Below are 11,066 nucleotides of genomic sequence, written 5' to 3'. Positions count from 1 at the left end.
TGTTAGTACACATTCTTCTGGAATGACAAGACAAGTCCAAGTATAAAAGTGTAGTGGTATAGCAAGATTTCAACTTCTTTCTCAAATATGGCTATACCCTACTTAAAGGTAGAGGTCAGTGGCAGCTGAATAGCCTATAGGGCAGGCGAGAATTCTACCACTGAACCACCCATGCTGAATAGCCTATAGGGAACCAAGGAACAAGGAACAAGCTTCTCAAGGGTAAGTGGCATGTGCTCCTGTTCTGTGCAGCCACTTCTATTAAATTTTGTAGTTAGCCATTAACTCAATACATTGAGAACAGTCGTGTGTGTGTGTGTGTGTGTGTGTGTGTCCTTTTCCTGTAGATTCAGAGCCTAACCTGCAATGCCACAGGAGATAAGAACACAGGGTTCTGGGAGTAGTGAGGAAGAAGAACTTAGTTTGCATGGCTTCACAGAAAAAGTCACATTGAAGCAAAGTCTTGAAAACTTAGTATGAGTTTTCCAGTTGAAGAAGTTGAGGAGGGAATTATAGGCAGTGTGAACAGAATGAAGTGATAAAAGAGCCTGAGGCATTCAGGGACCAGTGGGGAGTCCAATGTATTTGCGGTGAGGGTTGTGTCTGTGTATTAAGGTAACATTGACTGAAGTGTGGGTTGTAATCAGACTGTGGAAAGGACTCTGAGGCCAGTAAAAAACTACTGTACTGATAATGAGCCAGTGGAAGGTTTTAGGTAGGAGCAGGATGTGATCAGATTTGGCTCTTAGGAAAATAACTGGCAGTAATGAAGAGAGTGGATGAATTGTCAGTCATGGGAAGAGAATGGCATCTGAAGGGAAACATTAGGGCTAAAATAAGGTAGTAGTGGTGAGGATGAGGAGCCTAAAATGGAAAGCTCTTTCTCATCTGAAGATTGAGGGAGTTGTTGAGAATGACCACATGGTTTCTAATTGGGTCAGATCATTCTGCTGGATGAAGATTGTGGCAGACTAAGAGGATTTGGATTTTGGAGTTGGGGAGAAATGGGAAAATGATGAAGTCAATTTTGTACATGCTAAGTTTGAGGAGTTTTTAAGACATTAGATAAAGATACAGATAGTTGGATTAGAGATTTGGCAGTCACTGGCTTATAGACTGTCAGTTCAAACTTGGGAGTAAGGTCATCCAGTAAGAGTGCATGGATTAAGAGGAGGTTAAATATTAAATGGAACCCTAAGGGACATCAAAGTTTAATGTAATGTAAAGAAAAATCAACCATGGTGATACTGAGCTAAGAGGAGGAGAGCTTGGGGAGAGGGCCATCCTAGAAATTAAATGAGGATGGGGAAGTGATTGAATGCAAATATTGCATAGTTCTTCAGTAGTATGAGTATTGAAAATAGTCCATTAGATTTGGCATTTAGGCTTTTTCAAATGGGTTTGCCACCAGAACATAGGTGTCATGAAAACCACTGCTAAACCTAAACCAAAATGGGAAAGGAAAACATTCAAATAAACATTGTTGTCATTGGACATGTAGTAGATTCGGGCAAGTCTACCACTACTGGTCATCTGATCTACAAATGTGGTGGGATTGACAAAAGAACCATGGAAAAATTTGAGAAGGAGGCTGCTGATATGGAAAAAGGGTCCTTCAAGTATGCCTTGGATCTTGGATCAGCTGAAAGCTGCACATGAATGTGGTATCACTGTTGATATCTCCCTGTAGAAATTCGAGACCAGTAAGTATTATGCCCCAGGACACAGAGACTTTTATCAAAAACATGATTATGGACACATCTCAGCCTGACTGTACTGTCCTGATTGTTGCTACTGGTGTTGGTGAATTTGAAGCAGGTATCTCTAAGAATGGGCAGGCCCATGAGCATGCCCTTCTGGCTTACACACTGGGTGTAAAACAACTCATTGTTGGTGTTAACAAAACAGATTCCATGGAGCCACACTACAACCAGAAGAGTTACAGGGAAGTCATTAAGGCAGACAATACCTACATCAAAAAAATTGGTTACAACTCCAACAGAGTAGCATTTGTTCCAATTTCTGGTTGGAATGGTGACAACATGCTGGAGCCAAGTGCTAAAGTGCCTTGGTTCAAGGGATGGAAAGTCATCCCTAAGATGGGAATACCAGTGGAGCCACAGTGCTTGAGCTTTGGATTGCATTCTGCCACAACTTGTTCAACTGATAAGCGCTTGCATTTGCCTCTCCAGAATGTCTTTAAATTTGGTGGTGTTGATACTGTCCCTGTGGGCCGAATGGCAGCTGGTGTTCTTAAACCTGGCATATGGTCACCTTTGCTCCAGTCAATGTTACAACTGAAGTAAAGTCTGTTGAAATGCACCATGAAACTTTGAGTGAGGCTCTTCCTGGGGACATTGTGGGCTTCCATGTCAAGAATGTACCTGTCAAAGAAGTTCATTGTGGCAATGTGGCTGGTGACAGCAAGAATGACCCATTAAGGGAAGCAGCTGGATTCACAGCTCAGGTGATTATCCTGAACCATCCAGGCCAGATCAGTGCTGGATATGTACCTGTACTAGATTATCGCACAGCTCACATTGCTTGCAGGTTTGCTGAGCTGAAGGAGAAGATAGGTTCTGGTTCTAGATAAAAATTGGAAGATGGTCCCAAGTTCTTGAAATCTGGTGATGCTGCCATTGTTGATATGGTTCCTGGCAAACCTATGTGTGTTGAGAGCTGTTCTGACTATCCTCTTTGGGGCCATTTTGCTGTTTGTGAGACGAGACAGACAGTTGCTGTAGGTGTCATCAAAGCAGTGGACAGGAAGGCAGCTGGAGTGGCAATACCGCCAAGACTGCCCAGAAAGCTCAGAAGGCTAAATGAATATTATCCCCAATACCTGCCACCCCAATCTTAATGGTGGAAGAATGGTCTCAGAACTGTTTGTGTCAATTTGCCACTTAAATTTAAAGATTTTATTTATTTATTTGACAGTCAGAGATCACAGGTAGGCAGCGAGAGAGGAAGAGAAGCAGGCTCCCTGCTGAGCAGAGCCCGATGTGGGGCTCGATCCCAGGACCCTGGGATCACAACCTGAGCCGAAGGCAGAGGCTTTAACCCACTGAGCCACCCAGGCACCCTAATTGGCCATTTAAATTTAATAATAAAAGGCTGGTTAATGATTACAATACATCATAAAACCTTCAGAAGGAAAGGATAATGTTTTGTGGGCCATTTGTTTTTGTGTGTGTATGGCAGTTTAAAGTTATTAGTTTTTAAAATCAGTACTTTAATGGAAACAACTTAACCAAAAATCTGTCACAGAATTTTAACATCCTTTAAAACAAAAGTTTAGTAAGAAAAAAAAAAAAGATTTGGCATTTAGAATATCAGTATTGACTTAATAATATAGTTACTATGGGGTGTTAAGGAATAAATTAGAAGTAAAAAAATGTTTATAATGAGTATAAATAGTAATTTCAAAATTCATTTCTGTTTTTATCAAGGCTATACATGTGCACATTTAAAATTTAAGATAGTGCTGTGAATTGTGTAAGACTGATCAATCACAGACCAGTACCCCTGGAACAAATAATACATTATATGTCAATAAAAAAAATTCAAACAGTACTAAAAGGCTCATTAAGAAAAAAGATGGCAGTCCCTCTTTCTGAAACTAAAATGTTAGACTTCATTCTCTTTCTTAACTTTCCTCTTTTATTTCTATTTCTTTGATATTTTTGGTCCTATTTTCTGGAAGTTTCTTTGTTCATTAAACTCTTACCTTTTAAATGTGAACAGACAATCACAGTTTAAATCTTCAAGGCTTTTCTTTGTTCTCTTATATATTATTTCATAGTACCCTGTTCTTGTTTCATGTATATGTTATGTTCTTTTATCTTTCTGAGGAAGGAGAGACAAGGCTAAAAGTATGTTTAGACTTCCAAAGAGAACTCTGGAGAAAATTTCTATTCTTTGCTAAGAGAGGAAAGGTCCCATTCATTCATGCAAATGGAATTTTCATGGGCCTATCCTAACAGGCAGCCAGATTTGTCCTGACATGGCTGAGTATTGACATGGACACAGTTTAGTTTCAAGCCAAGAATCCTTCTACAAAGACACATAGGCATTTTGTTTTGTAAGTTCAACAAATTCAAACCTTTCTGAGCCTCTAGGTGGCACAGAGGGATAATTAGAAAGACATAGCTCTTGTCAGATCTCAACTTGAATATTAATTGGGACCAAATAGTCCATGGAAATGAGATCCAAGAACCTGATGAGTTAACGTATCTGTTTGTTTCATGTGGAGCAGAAAACCAAAGTGAGAATTGGGGCAGAAATTCTGTTGAAGTTATATTTTTTGAATTCTAACTCCATTGTCCATATTTTCATACGCATTTTCTCAGGGAATTCTCATAATAACATCACAAGTTAGGTGGTGTTATTGTCTTCATTCTTTTTAAAAAAATTGCGTTTATTTTTTAAAGATTTTATTTATTTGTCAGAGGGAGGGAGAGAGAGAGAGAGAGAGAGAGAACAAGCAGGGGGAGCAGCTGGTAGAAGCAGGCTTCTCACCGAGCAAGGAGCCTGATGTAGTACTCAATCCTGGAACCCTGAAATCATGACCTGAGCCCAAGACAGACACTTAACCGACTGAGCCATGGAGGTATCCCCAATCCTCATTCTTGATAAAGAAACTAAAGCCCATTGGGGTAGTGAATCCTACCCAACTAAGAGAGACTAATAGGATAATCAAGGCCTTTGACTGCCAAGTTCGAACCTCTTTTCACTAAACCGCCTATTTTTTCCTAAAGCAAAAAAGGGGAGAACCAAGAAAATAAGTTGCAGAGAAGATGGGGAAGAAGCTGCCCTTAACTTGCTGATCACCTATTTATAATTTCTTGAATATTAATTAGCATTATAATTTTAATTTCTTCTCAGGAATAATTTGTTATTTGGTCAAATGCGATGTTTTCCTTTACATTAATTTTACTCCATGATCCTTCCCATGTTTGAAGGATGGGAAAGGAAGGACCACGGTTTTGTTAAACTTTCCTTTAGTTAACTTTCTACAGTCAGGCTTTGACTTTTCCATTATTATAAGGTAAGAAAGATGAATTCATTGTAGGAAAACTAGGAAGTAAAAATAAATAAAAAAAATGAAAATAACCTATAAGTCCTCTGCTGAGAGAATCAGAGTTTTTAGACTTTTATTTTTCATGGAGCCATATTGTTAAGAATGGAGCCATACTGTATAGAGTTCCATAAAATGTTACAAGCTTCTCATGTCAGTAAATATAGATCTGTCCATTGCTTTTAATGGCTGAAGAATTTTCCATTATATGATTATAACTAATGCTTTGTTTTGTTCACTCAAGATTCATTAGCTGATCACACGCTTTGTTTTATACAAAATAGTTTTCCCAAATAGTTTTCCTTTGTATTTTGCAATGCCACGTATTTGACTTTATTGCATTCCAAGTAATGGCAGATTTGGACTCATGATTTTATAACTGCCAATCTTAGTAGGCATCAAGCTGACTTGGTAAAAATTGCTGGAATTGTCCAGCAAGAAGTAAATAGTTGTGTAGCACTTATTTTCAGGATAACCTAAGTGAAGATACCAGATAAGAAGTGATTAAAGTACAGACCAAAGAGGTTCTGAGTGAAAAGCAAGGGTCACTCCTTTATTGCTTTTCACATAAAAAAAGGAATAAAAGGGAAAGAAACTCAGGAACAAAGTGTAAATGAATTTGACTTGCTGACCCTTGAGAAATTTGGGATTTGAGCACTGAATCTTAAACACCTTCAGAGAATCACGGAGTTCAAAATTTAATAGATTAAGCTGGGATATGGGAAGATAAAACCCAATGCTTCCTCACACTTCAGTGTAGCAATAGATATCTCTTTTGAAAATTTCAGATCATATATGGGAAAGCTTTGCTGGAAAACAATCACATGTGGTAGTGGTTAGAAATTGCTTACTCTGAACAAAGGAGAAAGGTGAATCCAGGGGAATAATAGTCAATGTTCCTGTGTTTCTTGAAGACATTTAGATATGGACAGTGTGGGCCCTGATGATGGGAAGTGAAGTAATGTGGCAAATCATTCTGTGAAGTAACAAATTAAATGAGCGACCAGGAAATTTGGATTGGTCCCTGTTTTACATTAACTTTCTGTGTTACCTTGTACAGGCCAGTTAACCTTTTTGTGTCTCATGTTTTCATCTACAAACTGGGGATGGTGTTAACCCTGGACTGATCCACCTTGTAAACATTGTGGGAATCAAATGACTTAATGATATAATGAATTTAGAGATACACTGAGAGGACCATCTTCTATAGATTAGAAGCTCATGAAAAATAACAATAACTTTCATTTACTTCTTTTTAACCAAGTGCCTGTTTTTGTTATTGCTGTTGTTCCTAGAGTACAATTGTTGAAACTCAGAACTGTTTCCCTTGATGGAACTCCACACTAGAAGACCTACCAACTCAAACAGTAAATTGCCCAGAGTTAGTCATTATATGTTTACAGGGTAGATGTCTTTAGTGGTGTATTTCTTAGATATAATTTCATGTCTAGAAAAATCAGCATTAAGGCATTTAGACTAAAACACAAAATTATTTCATTCAAAAGTAGACTCAAGCATGGAGAGAATGTAGTTAGCTAAAATAAAAATCAGGAAGGAAACAACCTGTTTACCTAGCCCAAGGATTAGATTATTTCTCTCCACAAAAAAAAGCTACATATTTTAAGTACATGGAAAGAATTTTAAAGATGCAGTTGTTCTTGTTTGTGGACCAAACCATCTTTCATTTTGTGTGTGTGTGTGTGTGTGTGTGTCTAATCCACATGGGCACATAATTCAATGATGCTTTCAACTTCTGAAATTCTTGAAAGCTGTAGTATATCTTAGACAAAATCTTACTATTAAATTGCTTTCCCAAATATTGCTATGTCTTATCATTTTAACCAGGAAGCTAAATCTCCCCAATTTAGCCTCTCCAGACCATTCCAGACCAGCTGAGGTGCCTAAAGGAAGTGGTTTAACTTGCTAGGGGTATCATTAATCTTTATGTTGACCACTTAAGGTATGTATAAAAGTAGGACATTATGTGATATGAACAGTAGAACAATAATTTACATTTACTAGTGCCATTCACTTTCCTGGTTAATGTGAGAAGCACATTAAGGACTCTGAAATTATGTGAATATGTACTTAACATTTAACAAAACTGGGCTTTTCTAGCATCCTACCTTAATTGGGAAAATTACACTTTGAATTTAGAGATACTTTCATCACATGGGAGTTTAGACGTCTTTTGTCCTAGAAGTCTGTTACTGTAGATTACACAGGGATATGATAGATAAAAGAAGATAAAAGCCTTGATTCTGCCATTGAGAGTGCTGCATGGCACCTAGCTCACCCAAAGGACTTAATATCCTTCCCCAATGTAAGTAATTTTCTCTTTTTTCATTGGTAGTAATTGTCCTGGATCAAAAAGTTCAGTGGTGTAATAGGACAGTTTGATCTTGAATTTAGGCTTTTGGTCCCTCAATTCAAGTGTGGAATGTCTCCCAGCTCCATCTAAGAAATTAGCTTATAAAACCTCCCCTAAGAATCAACAGATTAAGTTGGATCTAGGAAAAGTCCATTCAATATCTTTTGATATTAGCTTTCAGAGAAGGAATACTTTTAATCTGTTTGCACTCTGCTATATATAGGATGTTTTATAAATGTCCAAGAAAATTTAGAGGAGGCAAGTATATTTTGTCCATTCCTTCCCTTTTGGAGAGGCATTTAGATCTGCAGGATAACTTTCAGTGTTTTGCTCCCACCCTCCTACTCTAAGTCTTTTGTCCTAACCCTGATTTGGGAGTGGTGGTAGGTCTTAATTTCCCAACCTGAAGAGGAAATAAGGGATTTATTTTTATTTTAAATAAAATGTTTATTTTATTTAAATTATTTAATTAATTAATTTAATTTATTTAAATTATTAAATTATTTTATTTTAAAGAGTACATCTTTCATGTAAATATTTTTTAATATTAATTTTTAATAAGTTTAAAAATTTAACTTTAGTATAGCTAACATTATAGTGTTATATTATGTTATATATATAACATATTATATATATATAACATATAATATATGTTATGTTAGCTTCACGTGTACAATATAGTAATTCAACAATCCCGTACATTACTCAGTGCTCATCAGGATAGATGTACTCTTTACTAGTATTAATATTTTAATATTAGTATGTTAATATTTTGGTGTACTTTTTCCCCTGAAAATGCTTTTAATGTTGTTTATATCATCTGCAAAATTTATTGATTATATAGTTCTGTATTGGTGTAAGTTATATTGTGAGCACTTTCCATTGCCATTGTAATTCTTTAAAAGCATTAATTGTTGTGTAATTTTTATTTAAATAGTTGTAAAATTATTTACTTAACCCCTCTTCTGTTGTTGAATATTTGAGTTATTTCCAATTTTTTTATAATTTAAAATTTTACGATTGAAATCCTTGTACATTATTCTTTGTACCTGGTTCCCCAGACGTTTCCTTAGGATATGTTTCTCAAAGTGGAAACACTGGAATGAGAAGTAGAAACACTTTTAAGACTTTTCTTCTTGCTGTAAAATTACTGTCTAGAAAGGATATACTGAACTATACTCCCAGTGAATTTAAGTAGCTATCTTGCTTGATCCTTGCTAATACTAACAATTACCAATTTTAAATTTTGTTTATTTATGAGCTGAATATATTTTATTTTCCTTAATTTCCATCTCTTCTCAATTTAGAAGGCAATTGTATTTTCTCTTCTCTTGGTGTCCTCTGCCCAGTTTTACTGATACATCTGTTTGATTTATTCATGTATGTGAACTTCTAAAATTTTAACTATGGGAAGCCTTTCTTCATAGTTATTTTCTTTTAGTCTTATTTCTAATATGACTTGCTATCTAGATACTTTTAATTCCTATGAAAACATTATTAATCTTTCCCTTTCTGACTTCTTACATAGTTTTATGCTTGGAAAATTTTATGCATTAAAAAATCAAATGACCCTTTAGCTGTATTTGCTTTAACATCTTTCTCTTAGTGGCAGTCATCTACTTTAGCATTATTATTTTAAAAATCCTCTCTTAAAAAAAAATCCTCTCTTTTTACCAAACACATCTTCACAATTACTGATGAAAATCAGAGGGAAGTAGCGGATGTGGAGTCAGAAGACTCCCATGCTGCCACAGGCATGAGAAATTACAACTTTTTATGCAGATTGATGGTAAATTAGTATTAGATTGATTGACAAGTAAGATCAATCCACATCCTATGGGCTAGCAGGTATCTTAATGGCCTTGAAAAAAAATTTTTTTTTTGTAAATATCTGCAGCTTTTAATGTGTGAAAGCACAGATTGTTCTCACTGTGTTGAATGGCAGTGGAGGGGATAATGAGATATCTGGAGTTTACTATTCTCCTTTCTCTAGCTGATTTTACTCAGGCTGTTTACAGCCCTATCACCCCTGCTTCTTTCTCTTTCCCTTTTTTTCCCCCCATTCACCCCTGAGTTTAGCCTTTTTTTTAATCCAAAGTGATCCTAGACTCACTAAGGTGGCTTTATGAAGTAGTTTAATTGGATACAGTTTTCATTGATTTTTATGTTGGTTACTTAAGGTATTTCTCTCTAAAGGACAGTGTATATTAAGCAAAATAAAGGAGGAAAAGTGTAAACTGAAAAGAGGTACTAGAAGATGCTAAAGATAAACAACTCAGCACCTTTTCATGCCTCTGACAATTTCTTCTCACTTTTTTAGTAACCCTTAGCAGTTTCATCTATTCTTGATACAGATTAATCCTTTTATTGGAAGGGACCAGGTACACACTAATGCTAAGATGTAAATGAACAACAGATAATTTAATAATCTGTTATCCTTCCCGCCATTTACATGTGAACATAGATGTATATATGAACAGAAACAAGTTCTTTGTCCAAGAAATGTTTTGTTCTATCTACCAGTCACATTTTTTGTACATGGCCTTCTAATTCTATTTGTAAGTTTCCTTAGTAGATTGGTTCTTTGCTTGCTTGGTGTGCATTTTGATTTATTTACCAGAATTATTGAAGGGGTCTAAGGAAAATTTGAAGTGGAATTAATTGTAGAGTAGGTCTGTTTGTCTCAAATTATAAATGGAGGATAAAATGAGAGAGAATAACCACATACATCTCCCTATGACATCTGTTTTCTTTTTTGCTCATGTCTTTCCTGTGATTAATTTATATATATTCATCTTTTCCATAACTGCCACTATAATGTCTGTACTACTTTGTGACCTATGTTCCCCTTAACATTATTGTAAACATTCTCCAGGATTTCTTGCAAGTAAATTTTAATGAATTTTAATAACATAGGGTCAGTGCATTTCAAAATTTTTTGACTATACTCTACACTAAGAAATAAATTTTACACTGTACTTGGTAAACATACATAGGTGTACATATACATTGTAACATACATATTTACATAGAAATAAGGTTTTGTGGACCTTCTTACTCTCCCAAGGGGTGATGGACTCCAATATTTTCCATTCCATTTTTCTTTTTACCGTTTTCATTAAAAAATGCTGGTTTTGATCAACTACAATATTTTCATCATTCACTGTGAATTGCAATGTATGGTTTGAAAACCACTGTTCTAGCCTTTGTTATACTGAGCTTTAGTCCCCTCTTGTTAGGCATTTGGATTATTTCCAGAATTTGTTTTCACTGCCTTCCATCCCTTCCTGACCTTTCTCTTTTTTGCTTTTTTTTTTTTTTTTTTTTTTGTTATACAGAACATTCTGTACCATGTATTTAGTAGTTTGCTTCTGTTGAATCATTCCCAGGAATTGAATTACTAGGTCAAAGATTTGAAAGAAAAGTATGGTTCTCTATATTTGCACTTTATGTAGAGAATAATTTCTTCTAATGGAAGGCTGAAGAACTAATTGTAGACGGTAAGGCAGTTCTGATAGAAGTTTAGGAGACAGATGGGATATACAACATAGGGAGGTCTTTATTTACATTAAACACCTACTAAAAAAGAGACAGGACAGTATTGTGAGGAAAGGATCA

The 11,066-nt window shown here is 35.7% G+C and overlaps 1 pseudogene; it reads left to right on the top strand.

The window, feature by feature from the left end:
* The first annotated feature begins 1,452 nt into the window (after window positions 1-1,452).
* On the top strand, window positions 1,453-2,826 carry LOC131825796 (elongation factor 1-alpha 1-like; annotated as a pseudogene).
* Window positions 2,827-11,066: the final 8,240 nt, after the last annotated feature.

Source organism: Mustela lutreola, chromosome 2 (genome assembly GCF_030435805.1).
Source record: "Mustela lutreola isolate mMusLut2 chromosome 2, mMusLut2.pri, whole genome shotgun sequence".
NCBI lineage: Eukaryota > Metazoa > Chordata > Mammalia > Carnivora > Mustelidae > Mustela > Mustela lutreola.
This window is presented reverse-complemented; position numbering and strand designations above follow the sequence as displayed.